The following is a 22,878-nucleotide window of genomic DNA, read 5'->3' on the forward strand; positions in this document are numbered from 1 at the left end:
ACCAAATGCTGCCCACATGCATATCGCCGTCATCAATCCTGTGCACTATATCGTTAGCGAATGTCTCTCGTGCAGCAATGGTAGCGGCGCTGAGGGGTTGCCGCGTTTGAATTTTGTATGGATAGAGGTGTAAACTCTGGCGCATGAGGCGATACGTGGACGTTGACGTCATTTGGACCGCAGCTGCAACACGGCGAACGGAAACCCGAGGCCGCTGTTGGATCACCTGCTGCACTAGCTGCGCGTTGCCCTCTGTGGTTGCCGTACGCGGTCGCCCTACCTTTCCAGCACGTTCATCCGTCACGTTCCCAGTCCGTTGAAATTTTTCAAACAGATCCTTTATTGTATCGCTTTTCGGTCCTTTGGTTACATTAAACCTCCGTTGAAAACTTCGTCTTGTTGCAACAACACTGTGTTCTAGGCGGTGGAATTCCAACACCAGAAAAATCCTCTGTTCTAAGGAATAAACCATGTTGTCTACAGCACACTTGCGCGTTGTGAACAGCACACGCTTACAGCAGAAAGACGACGTACAGAATGGCGCACCCACAGACTGCGTTGTCTTCTATATCTTTCACATCACTTGCAGCGCCATCTGTTGTTGAAAATTGTAACTACTGTAATTTCGAAAGTTTGTCTGCCTGCAAATGTACTGTTGTCCCAAGCATATTGCAACAAACGGTGTATTTCTATCGCTGCTCGTTTAGTTTTTATTGCCGTTTCAAATATACCGGTCATTTTTGAAACACCCTGTATATACATTGTGAATTGCAACGGTTCTACGACACTCCCCTGCGGCACACCTGAAATCACTCTTACTTCGGAAGACTTCTCTCCATTGAGAATGACATGCCGCGTTCTGTTATCTAAGAACTCTTCAATCCTATCACACAATTGGTCTGATAGTCCATATGCTCTTACTTTGTTCATTGAACGGCTGTGGGGAACTGTATCGAACGCCTTGCGGAAGTCAAGAAACACGATCGTCGTTATGTCCCACATCGATTTCTGCGGTCATTTCACGTAGTGTTCCCTGTCCGTTAGTACTGACCACTCTACACAGGCGCCGCTCCTCTCAGTCGTTAAGTGAACCCCGTCGGCCAGTACGTTGTCCGTGGAGAGAGTTAATCCCCGAATTGTGGTATTCTCGGAAACTCTTGACTCTGTAGATCTCGGAATATTGAATTCTCTAACGATTTCTGAAATAAAATGTCCCATGCGTTTAGCTCCAGCTGCCGTGCCGCGTTCAAAGCCTGGTAATTCCTGTCGTACGAGCATAATGACGTTGGAAACCTTTTCACATGAATCACCTGAGTGCAAATGACAACTCCAGCAGTGCATTGCCCTTTTTACCTTGTGTACATGTGCCTTTCGCCACGCCATGAGTCATATCGTCTCAGTGTATGTTTTCCGGACATTAATAATATTTTCAAGCCGAGTGCACCTTTCGTCCGTTTTCCCTCAGAGATGGCGTGGTGCTATATTTCCCTTTACATCTAAACTTTTACCACTTAAGCCGCCTAACACTGTGTGGCTGAGGATGCTTCTCGCAAAATTAACCTTTCCAACGCTCCCCGCCCCCTCCCCCCTCCCCGTTTCATACCCGAATGGTACGTGGGAAGAACGATCGTTGATAAAACTCCGTACGATACCTAATTGCTGTTATTTTCTTTCCGGTCATTTCTCGGGACGTATCCTACGTGGAAGGAAGTACACTACCGGCCATTAAAACTGCTACATCAACAAGAAATGCAGATGATAAACGGGTATTCGTTGGACAAATATATTATACTAGAACTGATATGTGATTACATTTTCACGCAGTTTGGGTGCATAGATTCTGAGAAATCAGTACCCAGAACAACCACCTCTGGCCGTAATAACGGCCTTCATACGCCCGGGCATTGAGTCAAACAGAGCTTGGATGGCGTGTACATCTACAGCTGCCTGTGCAGCTTCAACACGATACCACAGTTCATAAAGAGTAGTGACTGGCGTATTGTGGTGAGCCAGTTGCTCGGCCACCATTGACCAGACGTTCTCAATTGGTGAGAGATCTGGAGAACGTGCTGGCCAGGGCAGCAGTCGAACATTTTCTGTATCCAGAAAGGCCCGTACATGACCTGCAACATGCGCTCGTGCATTATCCTGCTGAAATGTAGGGTTTCGCAGGGATCGAGCCACGGGTCGTAAGACATCTGAAATGTAACGTCCACTGTTCAAAGTACCGTCAATGCGAACAAGAGGTGACCGAGACGTGTAACCATTGGCACCCCATACCATCACGCCGGGTAATACGCCAGTATGGATATGACGAATACACGCTTCCAATGTGCGTTCACCGCGATGTCGGCAAACACGAATGCGACCATCATGATGCTGTAAACAAAACTTGGATTCATCCGAAAAAATGACTTTTTGCCATTCGTGCAAAAAGTGGCTCTGAGCACTATGGGACTTAAATTCTGAGGTCATCAGTCCCCTAGAACTTAGAACTACTTAAACCTAACTAACCTATGGACATCACACACATCCATGCCCGAGGCAGGATTCGAACCTGCGACCGTAGCGGTCGCGCTGTTACAGACTGTAGCTCCTAGAACCGCTCGGCCACTCTGGCCGCCGCCATTCGTGCACCCTGGTTCGTCGTTGAGTGCACCATCGCAGGCGCTCCTGTCTGTGATGCAGCGTCAAGGGTAACCGCAGGCCTCCGAGCTGATAGTCCATGCTGCTGCAAACGTCGTCGAACTGTTCGTGCAGTTGTTGTCTTGCAAACGTTCCCATCTGTTGACTCAGGGATCGAGACGTGGCTGCACGATCCGTTATAGCGATGCGGATAAGATGCCTGTCATCTCGACTGCTAGTGATACGAGGCCGTTGGGATCCAGCACGGCGTTCCGTATTACTCTCCTGAATCCACCGATTCCATATTGTGTTAACAGTCATTGGATCTCGAACAACGCGAGCAGCATTGTCGCGATACGATAAACTGCAATCGCGATAGCCTACAATCCGACCTTTATCAAAGTCGGAAACGTGATGGTACGCATTTCTCCTCCTTACACGAGGCATTACAACAACGTTTCACCAGGCAACGCCGGTCAACTGCTGTTTGTGTATGAGAAATCGGTTGGAAACTTTCCTCATGTCAGCACGTTGTAGGTGTCGCCACCGGCGCCAACCTTGTGTGAATGCTCTGAAAAGCTAATCATTTGCATATCACAGCATCTTCTTCCTGTCGGTTAAATTTCGCGTCTGTAGCAAGTCATCTTCGTGGTGTAGCAATTTTAATGGCCAGTAGTGTAATTTTTTGCCCATGTCTTCTTGGAACGTAAACGTTCGAAATTACACCAATGAGACTTCGGGCACTGGAGTTTGATGACTGTTAAGGCTAGATTAGAGGACGTCATTGGACTGCGCCACGCTTTGTGTGAAACGAGTCATTCTCAAATCACTGCAGCCACGGGGACACCGGTGTACACGTCAGTTCTGTCGTTTTGTGAGTGCCGCAGCCTAAATGTAAAATGAAAGTTTTGGCAGCTTCACGAGTTGTGGCTGAATTAATCACTGTTAGTGTGACACCGCTGCACAAGAGAAGATATAAGAGACGTATTTATGTTCGTGACTAAATAACGAAAAGACGACAGCTTGGTTGCTCAGCGATCTTGTTGAAAGAAACTGTAATGTGAGACCCTATTTTAATTACCTTACAATGTCACCAGAATAGTTCACGTTTCTTTTAAATAGAGTTAATACTGCAGTAACGAAGAAAACTGTTGTACTGCGTGCAACATTGTCGCCAGAAGCGAAATTACAAATCACGTTGCATGCAGTCCAAAATTCTCACCCAGGTAGAAGGTGCAGTTTTAGTTGATGACGCATTTACATTTACACGATATCTAATAGCCTTTTTTAACGCATGGTCCAGTGTGTTTTAAAGAAAGAACATAGCTCATCATGTTGTGGAACATGCATTTGAAATTCTGGTTTTCAAATTTCGCTTGTATGAATAGCCAATACTACTACTCCTAGAAATAGTTGACAAAATTATAACGATGGCATTATGGCCTTATCACTTTAGGACATGGTGTAAAAAAAGATCTGAGGATGCTCATTACGGACTGAAACCGGTCATCGTCTAAAGAATTCATATTGTGATCAAGGACTGGAATAAAAAAAATTTTTGACAGTATTGGAACACTGTTTGTATACGCGACTATGTCGCAGTTGGTGAGACAAAATTATCTACGTGTACGGCACATAATCGGCAGAGTAAAACAGCTCCCTAACAACACGCATAACCACAGCTAATACACCAGGGCCATGTCGATAATGGAGTTTATCAGCAAGGAAGAAGAAAAAGCGTAAATAAAAGTTGCATAAAGAGAGTATGTTATTAAACTACTTTCTTGGAGCCGGATCTGTACAACGGCTCAAATGGCTCTGAGCACTATGGGACTCAACTGCTGAGGTCATTAGTCCCCTAGAACTTAGAACTAGTTAAACCTAACTAACCTAAGGACATCACAAACATCCATGCCCGAGGCAGGATTCGAACCTGCGACCGTAGCGGTCTTGCGGTTCCAGACTGCAGCGCCTTTAACCGCACGGCATCTGTACAGTGGGAACATTCAAAATTTAATCGTATGTACTGCAATTTCTCATTGGGAAGCATTACTGTGACTTTCAAATAAATGAATATTGAATAAAGAATTCAGGTTCTCAGGTTTGTATAGCACTTTATCCTATCAGCAATTTTCCTTAAAAACGAATCAGCCAACGGGAATCATGCGATTGTAGTTTTTGAGAAGTGAGCCGTTCCACAGGCAGATGTTTTGCTTGTCTTCATTTTCCTCAGTTCATTTGTATATGTACTTCTGACTTAATGAATTTTGCTCTACAGCTCAGACAGTGTCAACCTATCCATGTTGTTCAGGAAGTGCATGACGGTCTCTAGCGTAGCAACACGTCACTGCTTGTTTTTGTAGTCAGCATCATTGAAATCCCACAAACAGCTATGCATAGCATACACATCCAAAAAGGGAACATTTTCCCCCGTTCCCCACTCCATAGTTCAGTTTGTTTACACTCTACCGACACACCTTACCTCAAGACTCATGTAGTCCGATCCACGCACAATGGCCGTTCGCGAAGGTCGTGACACAGAGGAGGATCGCATTGTTACCTGTTCCAAGCGACACTTGCGATACGCCCATATACGCGCTTTGCTCTTTATGAAAGTACATATCCGGCAGATTATGCCTCTCGCTTGTGTAGTATTGCCGCTCGCCACCACCATCAGGCATGACGACTCACAATAAATGGAATAAAAATTTAGTTAATAACTCGCTACGATCACGTGTAATGCTCGCATTGGCTACGACATGCACAGCATAGCGCTCAGAACACTACTACATGGTCCGCAGCTCGTGGTCGTGCGGTATCGTTCTCGCTTCTCGCCCCCGGGTTCCCGGGTTCGATTCCCGGCGGGGTCAGGGATTTTCTCTGCCTCGTGATGACTGGGTGTTGTGTGCTGTCCTTAGGTTAGTTAGGTTTAAGTAGTTCTAAGTTCTAGGGGACTGATGACCATAGATGTTAAGTCCCATAGTGCTCAGAGCCATTTGAACCATTTGAACCACTACTACATGCTCATTGGCTATAGGAGTATGCGAGACGTAGGTGCGTAGAAGCCGAAACTCAACCGCCATCGCTCGTAATTCCAACTATAGCGTCGCCAGAAATGAAACACGTCCGCCTCTTTAGCTGAGTGGTCTGCGCGTCTGACAGCCATGCAGCAGGCCTGGGTTCGATTCCCAACCGGGTCGGAAATTTTCTGCGCTCAGAGACTGGGCGTTGTGTTGTCCTCGTCATCATTTCATCATCATTGATACGCAAATAGCCCAGTGTGGCGTCAACTGAAAAGACTTCCCTAGGTGGGGACTCCCGGCTATCAATACCGTATGATCATTTCACATGCAACAAGCCGAATGTGTTTAGTTTCACCAATGAGTTGCGCAATCGCGCTTTGAGCACGCGCAGTGTCCAGTAGTGCAGTTGCATCAACCCAGAGTCGTCGTGTAAACTAGGCCTTATCTACTAAACTGACACGAGACGAAACTCGCCCCCTATCGATGGATATCTCCTCTACGTCTGCCATTAACCCAAGCTGGAAAGCACCTAGACTGATGGGCACTACTCAGGAATCGGTTGAATGAGTGTTCTGTAATCTACTCCTTTTATACAGGCATTACATTGTCTTAGGATTCTCCCAGTGTCAGCGTGGCATCTGCTTTTCCTATTATATGTTTTATGTAGCTGTTCGTCAACCGATTATTCGTAGATATTTTACCCTTTCCAGTGAGTCATCACCAGCAGTGGAACTTATCGTTGGTGGATCATCTATTTACGAACAGCACGTTACATACACTCCTGGAAATGGAAAAAAGAACACATTGACACCGGTGTGTCAGACCCACCATACTTGCTCCGGACACTGCGAGAGGGCTGTACAAGCAATGATCACACGCACGGCACAGCGGACACACCAGGAACCGCGGTGTTGGCCGTCGAATGGCGCTAGCTGCGCAGCATTTGTGCACCGCCGCCGTCAGTGTCAGCCAGTTTGCCGTGGCATACAGAGCTCCATCGCAGTCTTTAACACTGGTAGCATGCCGCGACAGCGTGGACGTGAACCGTATGTGCAGTTGACGGACTTTGAGCGAGGGCGTATAGTGGGCATGCGGGAGGCCGGGTGGACGTACCGCCGAATTGCTCAACACGTGGGGCGTGAGGTCTCCACAGTACATCGATGTTGTCGCCAGTGGTCGGCGGAAGGTGCACGTGCCCGTCGACCTGGGACCGGACCGCAGCGACGCACGGATGCACGCCAAGACCGTAGGATCCTACGCAGTGCCGTAGGGGACCGCACCGCCACTTCCCAGCAAATTAGGGACACTGTTGCTCCTGGGGTATCGGCGAGGACCATTCGCGACCGTCTCCATGAAGCTGGGCTACGGTCCCGCACACCGTTAGGCCGTCTTCCGCTCACGCCCCAACATCGTGCAGCCCGCCTCCAGTGGTGTCGCGACAGGCGTGAATGGAGGGACGAATGGAGACGTGTCGTCTTCAGCGATGAGAGTCGCTTCTGCCTTGGTGCCAATGATGGTCGTGCGTGTTTGGCGCCGTGCAGGTGAGCGCCACAATCAGGACTGCATACGACCGAGGCACACAGGGCCAACACCCGGCATCATGGTGTGGGGAGCGATCTCCTACACTGGCCGTACACCACTGGTGATCGTCGAGGGGACACTGAATAGTGCACGGTACATCCAAACCGTCATCGAACCCATCGTTCTACCATTCCTAGACCGGCAAGGGAACTTGCTGTTCCAACAGGACAATGCACGTCCGCATGTATCTCGTGCCACCCAACGTGCTCTAGAAGGTGTAAGTCAACTACCCTGGCCAGCAAGATCTCCGGATCTGTTCCCCATTGAGCATGTTTGGGACTGGATGAAGCGTCGTCTCACGCGGTCTGCACGTCCAGCACGAACGCTGGTCCAACTGAGGCGCCAGGTGGAAATGGCATGGCAAGCCGTTCCACAGGACTACATCCAGCATCTCTACGATCGTCTCCATGGGAGAATAGCAGCCTGCATTGCTGCGAAAGGTGGATATACACTGTACTAGTGCCGACATTGTGCATGCTCTGTTGCCTGTGTCTATGTGCCTGTGGTTCTGTCAGTGTGACCATGTGATGTATCTGACCCCAGGAATGTGTCAATAAAGTTTCCCCTTCCTGGGACAATGAATTCACGGTGTTCTTATTTCAATTTCCAGGAGTGTATTTACTTTCAGGCTCTATTGTGAAGCCCTACACTGGTAATCGATATTCTGCAAATGTTCCTGCCTTTCGATACAATATCAATATTCCTGCGTTGCAACCTTCCCACAGACAACAGTATCACCTGCAAGAAGCTTCTATGAGCTTTCTATATATATGGTGGACCATTTTAATCCACAATGGACAGAGGTTAGGTCCACAAAATGTTTCAGGTAAAAGTTGTAGGTGACAAAGAGGGTCACACATTGCTACTGATTGCCGTGACCTTGAACGTGATTTTCAAGGTGATTTGCAGGGTAAGCTGACTATTTTTATGAGAACTCTAATAGTTAAGATTTGAAAACAGCGGCAAATTTTACGTATAAAATGATACATTATACAAGTTCATGCCAAGGTACAAAATGTCAAATAAGAAAATATATTTTTAGTTCTAGTAGGGATTAACTCGGAACAGAGGAGGGATACAGCAAAATGGAATACATCTTTGGTTACCTCTTCCCGTTTTCTTAATGGCAATCTCTGCCTTGTTACGAAGAGAAATAACCCCACAATGTTGCAAGGGATAACACTTTCGATAGCAGTACGATGTAGTAAATCGTGTCCCTTATGCATCGCTGGTTCTCGGACCTTTTGGAGCTCAGCCCGCCTTTTTTGCGGCTGGGGCATTCTCTTGCTCTTACGTTTGAAAGTCTCCCAAATCTTTTGAAACTGCATCTGAGAGTTCGCGCAACGAGAATGGGGGAATTACTCGAAACCAACATGGAGGTGTTTTCCATTACACCATTGACTGGAAAGATCGTACTACGAGTTCAATGCCGTAAGATGTAATAAATTGTTCCTCATGCGCAAGGAAAAATTACAGTGTTTGTAATTTGTGATTTACACTCTTCAAAAACCTGAAATACTGTGAGCTTGTGTGGTAGAAGAAATAATTTTTGGGGACTCTATCTCTGCTGTTGTGTGTCTCAAAATTCTGCATTTACATCGTTGTTGTTGTTGTGGTCTTCAGTCCTGAAACCGGTTTGATCCAGCTCTCCATGCTACTCTATCCTGTGCAAGCTTCTTCATCTCCCAGTACCTACTGCAACCTACATCCTTCTGAATCTGCTTAGTGTATTGATCTCTTGGTCTCCCTCTACGATTTTTACCCTCCACGCTGCCCTCCAATGCTAAATTTGTGATCCCTTGATGCCTCAAAACATGTCCTACCAACCGATCCCTTCTTCTAGTCAAGTTGTGCCTCAAACTTCTCTTCTCCCCAATCCTATTCAATACCTCCTCATTAGTTACGTGATCTACCCACCTTATCTTCAGCATTCTTCTGTAGCACCACATTTCGAAAGCTTCTATTCTCTTCTTGTCCAAACTGGTTATCGTCCATGTTTCACTTCCATACATGGCTACACTCCATACAAATACTTTCAGAAACGACTTCCTGACACTTAAATCTATACTCGATGTTAACAAATTTTTCTTCTTCAGAAACGCTTTCCTTGCCATTGCCATTCTACATTTTATATCCTCTCTACTTCGACCATCATCAGTTATTTTACTCCCTAAATAGCAAAACTCCTTTACTACTTTAAGTGTCTCATTTCCTAATCTAATCCCCTCAGCATCACCCGATTTAATTTGACTACATTCCAGTATCCTCGTTTTGCTTTTGTTGATGTTCATCTTATATCCTCCTTTCAAGACACTGTCCATTCCGTTCAACTGCTCTTCCAAGTCCTTTGCTGTCTCTGACAGAATCACAATGTCATCGGCGAACCTCAAAGTTTTTACTTCTTCTCCATGAATTTTAATAGCTACTCCGAATTTTTCTTTTGTTTCCTTTACTGCTTGCTCAATATACAGATTGAATAACATCGGGGAGAGGCTACAACCCTGTCCCACTCCTTTCCCAACCACTGCTTCCCTTTCATGCCCCTCGACTCTTATAACTGCCATCTGGTTTCTGTACAAATTGTAAATAGCCTTTCGCTCCCTGTATTTTACTCCTGCCACCTTCAGAATTTGAAAGAGAGTATTCCAGTTAACGTTGTCAAAAGCTTTCTCTAAGTCTACAAATGCTAGAAACGTAGGTTTGCCTTTTCTTAATCTTTCTTCTAAGATAAGTCGTAAGGTTAGTATTGCCTCACGTGTTCCAACATTTCTACGGAATCCAAAGTGATCTTCCCCGAGGTCCGCTTCTACCAGTTTTTCCATTCGTCTGTAAAGAATTCGCGTTAGTATTTTGCAGCTGTGACTTATTAAACTGATAGTTCGGTAATTTTCACATCTGTCAACACCTGCTTTCTTTGGTATTGGAATTATTATATTCTTCTTGAAGTCTGTGGGTATTTCGCCTGTCTCATACATCTTGCTCACCAGATGGTAGAGTTTTGTCATGACTGGCTTTCCCAAGGCCATCAGTAGTTCTAATGGAATGTTGTCTACTCCCGGGGCCTTGTTTCGACTCAGGTCTTTCAGTGCTATGTCAAACTCTTCACGCAGTATCGTATCTCCCATTTCGTCTTCATCTACATCCTCTTCCATTTCCATAATATTGTCCTCAAGTACATTGCCCTTGTATAAACCCTCTATATAATCCTTCCACCTTTCTGCCTTCCCTTCTTTGCTTAGAACTGGGTTTCCATCTGAGCTCTTGATATTCATACAAGTGGTTCTCTTATCTCCAAAGGTCTCTTTAATTTTCCTGTAGGCAGTATCTATCTTACCCCTAGTGAGACAAGCCTCTACATCCTTACATTTGTCCTCTAGCCATCCCTGCTTAGCCATTTTGCACTTTCTGTCGATTTCATTTTTGAGACGTTTGTATTCCCTTTTGCCTGCTTCATTTACTGCATTTTTATATTTTCTCCTTTCATCAATTAAATTCAATATTTCTTCTGTTACCCAAGGATTTCTATTAGCCCTCGTCTTTTTACCTACTTGATCCTCTGCTGCCTTCACTACTTCATCCCTCGTCTTATCAGAAATGTGGCAAACTTCTTACGGCAGATAATTGCAAGTGCTGCTTTTCTATATATCATAACCCCTGAATAGATTGTAATCTGTCTCTTGCTTTGTGCCTTCGTCCCGCACTTTCGCAGGGTCGGCTTGGTTATGTTTGGATGTGGCAAGGTTAGTTTAAGGGGTGGCCGGATCCCCTTCCTGTCGCCGCCCCGGTGAATGAGATGAGGATGAAGACAGCACAACACGATGACAAGGACAACACAACACACAGTGCCTGATCGGAGAAAAATACCCGACCCAACCGAGAATCGAACCCGGGCCCCTTTGCGCGGCATTCCGTCGCGCTGACCACACAGCTACCGGGGCGGACCCCTGACTAGATTGTAATATAAGTTAAATTCTGGTGGCTTTTTATGAAGTAAATCTTAAATATTATATTGGGGTATAGTACACTTGGTGAAATTCGCAAACAGTGGAAAAGGTGCATGATAATAAACTCGCGAGGACGAAGCGTATGATAAATGCAGTATAATTTTTGGGTAGGCAGTACACAGAATATTACTCGTCATGGATAGGTAAATGTATCGGATTAAACTGTTTAATATCTCCCATGAACAAAATAAGCGTAAGAATATTAAGAAAAGTTACACACTAGTAACATATCTAAGCTGGTCCGAGCACAGCCTAAAGTGACGCATAGGTCCGCAATAGTCCTATGTATAATGACCTCATCGATAACGTTATAGGGAGATGGAGAGGGGATAGTATAACTGTCCACATATAAGACGGTGGAAATCAAAAACCTGGTGGGACGTTCAAAAAAGTTCACTTGCCTGGAACATAAATTGGCACAATTCAGGATGATGAAGCTGGGAACATGGGTACAGCCCATGGTGTCGTAACGTTCACGAATCCAAAGTAACAGACATGATGATACAAGCGCAGTTTTGAGGCTGTGTACATCAGTCTCACGTAAACCCATGATGGTGACCACCAAATGGCAAACCAGGGAACATGGGTACAGTCGAAAATGCCGTACACCAAGATGATTGACATGAAGGTACGTGTGCAGTTTTGAGACAATCAACATTAGTGTCATTTAAATGTGATATAGCGATCCAAGATGCAGACTTGGGAATTCGAGCACAGTTCAGTGATGCAGAGGTCCGAGAATCCAAGATGGTGATCAAAGGTGGTGGAGATGACGATATCAGTGCCGTTTCGAGACCTTCACTGTCGGTGTCACTTAAATCAAAGATTGAGGAGCTTAGCAATGACCGTTTATTTGCCAGATCATTTGTGTTCTAAGTTTAGAATCCTATCCTAAGTGTAAAATGGTGGGAAATTGAAAAATCGTTGGCTTTCACCACTCCTAAACCGTCACGTTAAAACAATCCACCTCACATCTTTGACGTCACAGCTTCCATGATTGATACACCATAAGCCTTCGTCTCACTAATTTAAAATGGCAGGATATTTGGAAAATCCTCCTGTTCTAAGTTTTAAGTGGTGAGAAATTCAAAACTTCAGTTGTCTTAAGTTTCATAATGGTGAGAAATTCAAAAATCCACTTACCCTAAGTTCAAAATGATGGAAAGTCCTCTGCCTCTCAGAACTAGACCATTCATCATAAGTTTAAAACTATGTAGCTCATTGGTACGACTGTCACTGTCGTGTGTGTACATAGCATAAGACAGGAATGGAGACTTAATGCACTTGCATCGCCGGCCGAAGTGGCCGTGCGGTTAAAGGCGCTGCAGTCTGGAACCGCAAGACCGCTACGGTCGCAGGTTCGAATCCTGCCTCGGGCATGGATGTTTGTGATGTCCTTAGGTTAGTTAGGTTTAACTAGTTCTAAGTTCTAGGGGACTAATGACCTCAGCAGTTGAGTCCCATAGTGCTCAGAGCTATTTGAACCATTTTGCACTTGCATCATTTTTAACCAATGTGTTCCTTGTGCTGTGCTCGAGGTCTGCGTCATGGCTGCTGGGGCACACCAATTCCAACTGGTTGAATGCTGCTGCCATTACACAGCAGTGCTTCTGTCGAGACTGGCTGCCCGTGTCCAACTCAGTGCCAGGATCACTCTGGGATTCCACTGCATACCACATTTTAGAACTGGACCTCAATCTGGAAATGTACTATGAGACAGCGTATCTCTGTAATGGAAACAGGAGCTATTTTCACCAGAACACGTCACCAGGGTCTCCACCAGGGATAGCTCAGGAAGGGTAGACAACACTGCCGGCCATTCAAGCCAGTAAGCTCAGGTTCTCCCCCCCCCCCCCCCCCCCCCAGAGTCCCAGTGCCCTCACTCTCATTGAGGCGTAATATCGACGTTTACTCTTTTTAAAGTCAGAGTGCACGACAATGCTACTAATTTACGAAAAGTTCTCGTGGTCGTAATCGATTGGTAGAGAGTGACACTTCTGTTTGCTAGCTATGTCAGACACACACAGTTTCATGTTGCTGTTGTGATCTTCAGTCCAAAGACCGGTTTGATGCAGCTCTGTGTCCCACTCTATCCTGTGCGATACTCTTCATCTCCGAAAAATTACTGCAACCTTCATTCTTCTGAATCTGGTTACTGCATTCATCTCTCGGTCTCCGTCTACGATTTTTACCTCCCTCACTTCCATCCAGTACTAAATTGGTGATCCCTTTATAACTCAAAACGTCTCCTATCAACTAATCCCTTCTTTTGGTCAAGATGTGCCACAAATATCTTTTCTCCCTGATTCTATTCAGTACCTTCTCATTAGTTACGTGATCTACACATATAATCTTCAACATTCATCTGTAGCACCACATTTCGAAAGTTTCTATTCTCTTTTTGTCTAAACTGTTTATCGCCCATGTTTCACTTCCAGACACGGTTACACTCCAGGCAATTATCTCCAGAGAAGACTTCCTAACACTTAAATCTATATTCGTTGTTAACAAATGTGTCTTCTTCAGAAATGCTTTTCTTGCCATCGCCAGTCTACAGTTTGTATCGTCCACACTTCGGCCATCACCAGTTATTTTGCTGCCCAAATAGCAGAACTCATCTACTACTTTAAGTGTCTTGTTTCCCAATCCAATTCCCTTAGCGTCACCAGATACTATTCGACTACATTCCAGTAACCTAATTTTGCTTTTGTTGTTGTTCATTTTCTGACCACCTTTCAAGACGTTGTCCATTACTTTCAACTGTTCATCTAAGTCCTTTGCTGTCTCTGACAGAATTAAAATGTCACCGGCAAACCTAAAAGTTTTTATTTCTTCTCCCCTTTCTTCAATTCCAACTCGAAACTTTGCTTTGGTTTCCTTTACCGTTTGTTCAGTTTGCAATTTGAATAACATCGGAGATAGGCTACAACCCTGTCTCAGACCGCGTCTCACTCCCTTATCAATCACTGCTTCCCTTTCATGGCCCTCAGCTCTTCTGACAGCCGTCCAGTTTCTGTATAAGTTGTAAACAGACTTTAGCTCTCTATATTTTACCCCTGGTACCTTCAGAATTTCAAAGAGGGTATTCCAGTCAATATTGTCAAACGCCTTCTCTAAGTATACAAACGCGATAAAAGTACGTTTCCTTTCCTTAACCTATCTTTTATGATAAGTCGTATGGTCAATATTGCCTCACCTGTTCATGTTTTTCTCTGAGTGCAAACGATCTTCCCCGAGGTCGGCTTTTACCAGTTTTTCATTATTCCGTCAAGAATTTGTGCTAGTATTTTGCGCTTCGCATGACTTATTAAAGAGGTAGTTCGGTAATTTTCACATCTGTCAGCAACAGTTTTCCTTAGAATTGGAATTATTACGTTCTTCTTGAAGTCTGGGGGTATTTCGCATGTCTCATACATCTGTGGAAGAGTTTGTCATGGCTGGCTCTCCGAATGCTATCAGTAGCTCTGACGGGATATTGTCTGCTCCAGGAGTTTTCTTTTAACTCAGATCTTTCAGAGCTCTGTCAAATTCTTCTCGCGGTACCATATCTCCCATCTCATCTTTATCTATATCTAGTCCCCTTTCTATAATATTGCCTTAAAGTTCATCTCCTTTGTAAAGATCCCCTATATACTTCTTCCCATTTTCAGCTTTTCCTTGTTTGCTTAGGACTGGTTTTCCCTCTGGGCTCTTGATATTCATACAGCTACTACTCTTTTCCCGAAAGGCCTCTTTAATTTTCCTGTAAGCGCTATCTTTCTCCTAGTGAAGTATGCTTCTAAATCCTCTAGCTATTCCTGCATAGCCATTTTGCACTTCCTGTCAATCTCATTTTTTAAACGGTTTATATTCCGTTTCGTCTGCTTCATTTGTTGCATTTTTTAAATTCAATATCTGTTGTGCAATCCAAGAATTTCCATAAGACCTTGTTTCTTTACCTATTTAATACTGTGCTGCCTTCGCTATTTCACCTTTTAAAGCTACCCCTTAACCTTCTAGTGCATTCCGTTCCCCTGTTCTAGGCAATGCTCCCTCTAAAACTCTCATCAACCTCTGGTTCTTTCAACTTATCCGAGTCCCATCTCCTTACTTTCCTACTTTTTTCCATTTCTTCAGTTTTAACCTACAGTTTATAACAAGTCAGAATCCACGTTTTCCCCTGGAAATGTCTTGCAATTTAAAATCTGGTTCTTAAATCTTTGTCTTACCTTCATACAACCAATCTGAAACCTTCCGATGTCTCCAGGACTCTTCCGCCTAAAAACCTTCTTTTACGATTCGTAAACTAAGTATTATCGATAGTTAAATTACGCTCTGAGCAGATTAGATTAGATTAGATTAGATTAGATTAGATTAATACTAGTTCCATAGATCATGAATACGATACTTCGCAATGATGTGGAACGAGTCGAATTTTCCAATACATGACATAATTAGGTTAATTTAACAACATACTTAAGTTAATATAACAACTTTATTTTATTGTGTTTTTTAGTTTTTCTTTATCTTTTTTAAAAATTTTTTTTAAATATTTTTTGTTTTTTTTCTTAATTTATATCTAAAAATTCCTCTATGGAGTAGAAGGAGTTGTCATTCAGAAATTCTTTTAATTTCTTCTTAAATACTTGTTGGTTATCTGTCAGACTTTTGATGCTATTTGGTAAGTGACCAAAGACTTTAGTGCCAGTATAATTCACCCCTTTCTGTGCCAAAGTTAGATTTAATCTTGAATAGTGAAGATCATCCTTTCTCCTAGTATTGTAGTTATGCACACTGCTATTACTTTTGAATTGGGTTTGGTTGTTAATAACAAATTTCATAAGAGAGTATATATACTGAGAAGCTACTGTGAATATCCCTAGATCCTTAAATAAATGTCTGCAGGATGATCTTGGGTGGACTCCAGCTATTATTCTGATTACACGCTTTTGTGCAATAAATACTTTATTCCTCAGTGATGAATTACCCCAAAATATGATGCCATATGAAAGCAATGAGTGAAAATAGGCGTAGTAAGCTAATTTACTAAGATGTTTATCACCAAAATTTGCAATGACCCTTATTGCATAAGTAGCTGAACTCAAACGTTTCAGCAGATCATCAATGTGTTTCTTCCAATTTAATCTCTCATCAATGGACACACCTAAAAATTTGCAATATTCTACCTTAGCTATATGCTTCTGATTAAGGTCTATATTTATTAATGGCATCATACCATTCACTGTACGGAACTGTATGTACTGTGTCTTATCAAAATTCAGTGAGAGTCCGTTTACAAGGAACCACTTAGTAATTTTCTGAAAGACAGTATTGACAATTTCATCAGTTAATTCTTGTTTGTCAGGTGTGATTACTATACTTGTATCATCAGCAAAGAGAACTAACTTTGCCTCTTCATGAATATAGAATGGCAAGTCATTAATATATAATAAGAACAACAAAGGACCCAAGACTGACCCTTGTGGAACCCCATTCTTGATAGTTCCCCAGTTTGAGGAATGTGCTGATCTTTGCATGTTACGAGAACTACTTATTTCTACTTTCTGCACTCTTCCAGTTAGGTACGAATTAAACCAATTATGCACTGTCCCACTCATGCCACAATACTTGAGCTTGTCTAGCAGAATTTCATGATTTACACAATCAAAAGCCTTTGAGAGATCACAAAAAATCCCAATGGGTGGTGTTCGGTTATTCAGATCATTCAAAATTTGACTGGTGAAAGCATATATGGCATTTTCTGTTGAAAAACCTTTCTGGAAACCAAACTGACATTTTGTTAGTACTTCATTTTTACAGATATGTGAAGCTACTCTTGAATACATTACTTTCTCAAAAATTTTGGATAAAGCTGTTAGAAGGGAGATTGGACGGTAATTGTTGACATCAGATCTATCCCCCTTTTTATGCAAAGGTATAACAATAGCATATTTCAGTCTATCAGGGAAAATGCCCTGTTCCAGAGAGCTATTACACAGGTGGCTGAGAATCTTACTTATCTGTTGAGAACAAGCTTTTAGTATTTTGCTGGAAATGCCATCAATTCCATGTGAGTTTTTGCTTTTAAGCAAGTTTATTATTTTCCTAATTTCAGAGGGAGAAGTGGGTGAGATTTCAATTGTATCAAATTGCATAGGTATGGCCTCTTCCATTAACAGCCTAGCATCTTCTAATGAACACCTGGATCCTACTATATCCACAACATTTAGAAAATGATTATTAAAAATATTTTCAACTTCTGACTTTTTGTTCGTAAAGTTTTCATTCAATTTGATGGTAATACTGTCTTCCTCTGCTCTTGGTTGACCTGTTTCTCTTTTAATAATATTCCAAATTGTTTTAATTTTATTATCAGAGTTACTGATTTCAGACATGATACACATACTCCTGGATTTTTTAATAACTTTTCTTAATATAACACAGTAGTTTTTATAATTTTTGATAGTTTCTGGGTCACTACTCTTTCTTGCTGTCAGATACATTTCCCTTTTCCGGTTACAACATATTTTTATACCCTTAGTAAGCCATGGTTTGTTACAAGGTTTCTTACGAGTATATTTAACTATTTTCTTGGGGAAGCAGTTTTCAAATGCATTTACAAAAATGTCATGAAATAAATTATATTTTAAATTGGCATCAGGTTCACGGTACACCTCATCCCAGTCTAACTGCTGTAGGCTTTCCCTGAAATTTGCAATTGTTAAATCGTTGACTGAACGTACTACTTTGGAGGACTGTTTAGTATTGCTGAATGGAGCTATGTCATATATTGTAACTAGCTGTGCACCATGATCAGAAAGACCATTCTCAACAGGCTGAGCATTTATCTGGTTAAACTTATCTTGGTCTATAAAGAAGTTATCTATCAGTGAGCTGCTATCCTTTACCACCCGAGTAGGAAAATCAATAACGGGTGTCAAATTGAAAGAACCGAGTAATACTTCAAGGTCATTTTTCCTATTACCCTCTTTCAGAGAATCTACATTGAAGTCCCCACAAATAATAATTTGCTTCCCCCTGTCTGACAGATAGCACAACAAGGAGTCCAAATTTTTCAGAAATAGATGAAAATTTCCTGATGGGGACCTATATACAGTTACAATTATAAATGTGCCTTTATTTAATTTAAGCTCACAGGCACATGCTTCTATATGTTTCTCTACACAAAACTTTTTTGTTTCTATACTTTTTGCACAATGATAGCTTTTGACATATATGGCAACTCCTCCTTTCTCCATATTTTCTCTCATTACATGTGCAGAGAGCTTATATCCACTTACATTTACCTTATCCATATCAGTAACAATGTGATGCTCAGACAGGCATAGTATATCTATTTCATTCTCAGCTTCTAAATCTTCTAAACAAACCAGAAGCTCATCTACTTTATTCTTTAAACTCCCAATATTTTGATGAAATATACTTACATTATTTTTAATTATACTTTTATGAGAACCTTTCCTTATTCTAACATTTGCAGTACTCTCCTGTCTGAGTTTCTCATTGTGCTTAGGCCTAGTTCCTATACCAGTGGTCACACGGTGTTCAGAGAGGCAGATTATGTCAACTGGGTTGGGTGACTTTAATTCATCAATGCAATTCCCTAGGACTGAGATACAACTTGGTGCAGATAAAATTTCTGGTGATTGGTGAAAATTTATAATTGATAGCTGTGATTGGTGATCCAATGTGCTAGAATTGTGCTGTTTAATTTCTTTCCTAAACTGAAGATTTGTTTCAATCCTGACCTCTCGTAGAACTTGACATCTTTCTGTCTTACCTATCCTAAAAAAGGTGCTGCTCCAACACCTGTAACCACTGGTATTTTACCATTCATGGCAGTGCCTCCCCCCCTTAAATTTCCTGCTATTACCCCAGCCAGTTTCCCCTTCCCTTTCCTGTTGAGATGTAGGCCGTGCCTGGTATAGTCCCACCTACTGAGATAATCAACAGGAACCACACCAATATGAGCCCCCGCACCCGACCCAAGCAGCCGTTCCAACTCCAAATTAACTCTCCCAACAGAAGAGTTCAAATGAGGCCGGTCATGGCGCCTCAGGACAGATACAAATTCAACATTGGTGGTGCAGTATTCTACCAGGCACCTTCCTCTTTTACTCCTTTCTCCGAGTCCATATTCTCCCACTATTTTTCCTTCTCTTCTTTTTCCTACTGTTGAATTCCAGTCCCCATCTCAGTTAAACGTTCGTGTCCTTTAACTGTCTGAATATTTTCTTATACCTCATCATACATTTCAAAACAGTACAGTTCATACACACAGCAGATCGTTGAATGTTGCAAGTGAGTCAGCGAATATTGTGATTTCTAATGTTTTTCAGTGTAGGAAACTGAACGTATTTTTCGGATTTCACTTTTCTTACATTATTGTAACAACGAACTTAGTTGTTTTCTTACAGTGCTCTGACCTGTGGTCTTAGTTGAGACACTACACGTTTCTGTTTCAAAATCACATCTACATACATCCCCTACAAGCCACCATAGAGCTCAATGTAATGGGCACCTTCCATCACTGACAGTCATTCACTTTCCCATTCCACGTGCAATTGAAGCGATGGGCAAATGACTATGTGCTTTCGCCACGGTCCTTATGTAATATGCACGTTCGTGACACGGAATCACTCTGACGTCTTTCGCAAAGGTAGGTTCTGTAAACTTACACCTCTGGGTTCCTCGACTGTTGCAATTTAGAAATCCTGTGGAAACGTTTAATGTCTTATGTTCAACCTAATACATGTAGCGTTGCCAGAACCTTTAGATGTAGATGTGCAGTGACGTGGTGCCTTCATGTGTCCTTTGCTGAGTTTAAAAAGTGACTGAGTCCGTATTTGCTATACATTCAACAGTAAGGGAGAGAGTTTGGCACAACATTTGGTGATTTTGGCACAGAACTGATTGATTTAAGTAAAATATTGACTGATTTTAAGGCAAAAAATGAAATGTCGTGTGGCTAGGGCCTCCCGTCGGGTAGACCGGTCGCCTGGAACAAGTCTTTTGAGTTGACGCCACTTCGGCGACTTGCACGTCGATGAGAATGAGATGATGATGAAGACAACACTCACTCCCTGTGCTGAGAAAAATCCCCGACTCAGCCAGGAATCAAACCCGGACCTCTTAGTATAGCATTCCGTCACACTGACCACTTTTTTTTTAATCTCATTTTGTTCGTTAGGGTTCGTTGTATTTGTGCGGGGCAGACGTCCCATGATGGTTTGTTCAAGTTCATTGTTTATCCGTTAACTCAGTTTCTTTGTATTATTATTATTACAGAGGGCAGCTAACCCTCTGACTGAACACACTGAGCTACTGCGCCGGCACCACGCAGCCATCGAGGCAGACTTTAACACAAACTTCAATGGTTTGCTATATGTATGCAGTACATTGTGTATGTCCGCATGCTAGCAAATATCACTTCTTACCAGTCGATTACGCTCACAACAACCCTTTGCAAAGCAGTACTGTTGTCATTTACTCTGACTAAAAAAAAGTGATCATTACTACATCTGACTGTGTGCTGGATGCTGGGGCTCTGGAGGCACTGACAACGCCCTGAGGCTGTTGGCCCAGATGGGCGGCAGTGCATCAACCTAGCCCCTGTGTGCTATCCCACATGGACACTCTGGAGATGTGTTTTGCTGGAAACAGCAGCTGTGGCAGTTGCAGAGAAGCCGTCGTGTAGTGCATTTCCTTGTTGTCATCTAGTTCTAACAAGGGAACCTCCCCATCGCACCCCCCTCAGATTTAGTTATAAGTTGGCACAGGGATAGGCCTTGAAAAACTGAACACAAATCAATCGAGAAAACAGGAAGAAGTTGTGTGGAACTATGAAAAAAATAAGCAAAATATACAAACTGAGTAGTCCGTGCGCAAGATAGGCAACATCGAGGAGAGTGTTAGCTTACGAGCGCCGTGGTCCCGTGGTTAGCGTGAGCAACTGTGGAACGACAGGTCGTTGGTTCAAATCTTCTCTCGGGTGAAAATTTTAATTTTTTATTTTCAGATAATTATCAAAGTTCAGGCTCTCACACATAATCAACTTCGCTCTCCAAAATTCCAGGACATGTTCACATTTGCTTGGACATATACAGAATTTGACGGTCTACGCACGGAAACATTTGAAAACGTAAAAAACATATGTGTTGACAGAGCACAGGGAAAACTGTGCGACTCTGAAACTTTTGCATTCATTTGATGCAGTTTATGTGACAAACTCTTATGTTTTCATGACTTTTTTTGGAGTGATTATCACATCCACAAGAAAACCTAAATCGGGCAAGGTAGAAGAATCTTTTTACCCATTCGCCAAGTGTGCAAGTTAGGTGGGTCGACAACATATTCCTGTCATGTGACGCACATGCCGTCACCAGTGTCGTAAAGAATATATCAGACGTGTTTTCCTGTGGAGGAATCGGTTGACCTATGACCTTGCGATCAAATGTTTTCTGTTCCTATTGGAGAGGCACGTCCTTTCGTCTACTAATCGCACGGTTTTGCGGTGCGGTCGCAAAACACAGACATTAAACTTATTACAGTGAACAGAGACGTCAATGAATGAACAGACAGATCGTAACTTTGCGAAAATAAAGAAAGTAAAATTTTCACTCGAGGGAGGACTCGAACCAAGGACCTTTCTTTCCGCAGTTGTTCACTAACCACGAGACCACGGCGCTCATCAGCTATTATTGTTCTTTATGTCGCCTATCTTACACATGGACTACTCAGTTTGTATATTTTGCTTATTTTTTCACAGTTCCACACAACTTCTTCCTGTTTTCTCGATTGATCTGTGTTCAGTTTTTCAAGGCCTATCCATTGTGTCAATTTATAACTAAATCTGAGGGGGGTGCGATGGGGAGGTTCCCCTGTAAGATCAGAACAGGTTTAAGTGTAAAGATCTGCAGTCTTAAAGCTGACTGGCTGTGATGAGGTGCATTGCCCATACCACATAATAAGTGACAAATGGCTGCCCATATACCCAACTGCATTCTTCTATGCAAGTCTCGACAAGCCTCACACTGTTGAAAGCATGACCAGCACGCAGTATGTGACGGAGGCCTTGAGTGAAACCGAGTTGGAGGTGGATAGCCAGTCTGTATTGACATATCACGGTGTGGCAGCAGCAGTCAAGCGGTTGGAGTTAGCATTCCCCAGCAACTGCAACCTGACCCTCTCCCATAGGGTAGTTCAGAATGGAGGTCCACACACACATATACATACACACATACAAAAATAGTTCAAATATCTCTGAGCACTATGGGAGTTAACATCTGAGTTCATCAGTCCCCTAGAACTTAGAACTACGCTCCTGGAAATTGAAATAACAACACCGTGAATTCATTGTCCCAGGAAGGGGAAACTTTATTGACACATTCCTGGGGTCAGATACATCACATGATCACACTGACAGAACCACAGGCACATAGACACAGGCAACAGAGCATGCACAATGTCGGCACTAGTACAGTGTATATCCACCTTTCGCAGCAATGCAGGCTGCTATTCTCCCATGGAGACGATCGTAGATATGCTGGATGTAGTCCTGTGGAACGGCTTGCCATGCCATTTCCACCTGGCGCCTCAGTTGGACCAGCGTTCGTGCTGGACGTGCAGACCGCGTGAGACGACGC

Source organism: Schistocerca nitens, chromosome 7 (genome assembly GCF_023898315.1).
Source record: "Schistocerca nitens isolate TAMUIC-IGC-003100 chromosome 7, iqSchNite1.1, whole genome shotgun sequence".
Lineage (NCBI taxonomy): Eukaryota > Metazoa > Arthropoda > Insecta > Orthoptera > Acrididae > Schistocerca > Schistocerca nitens.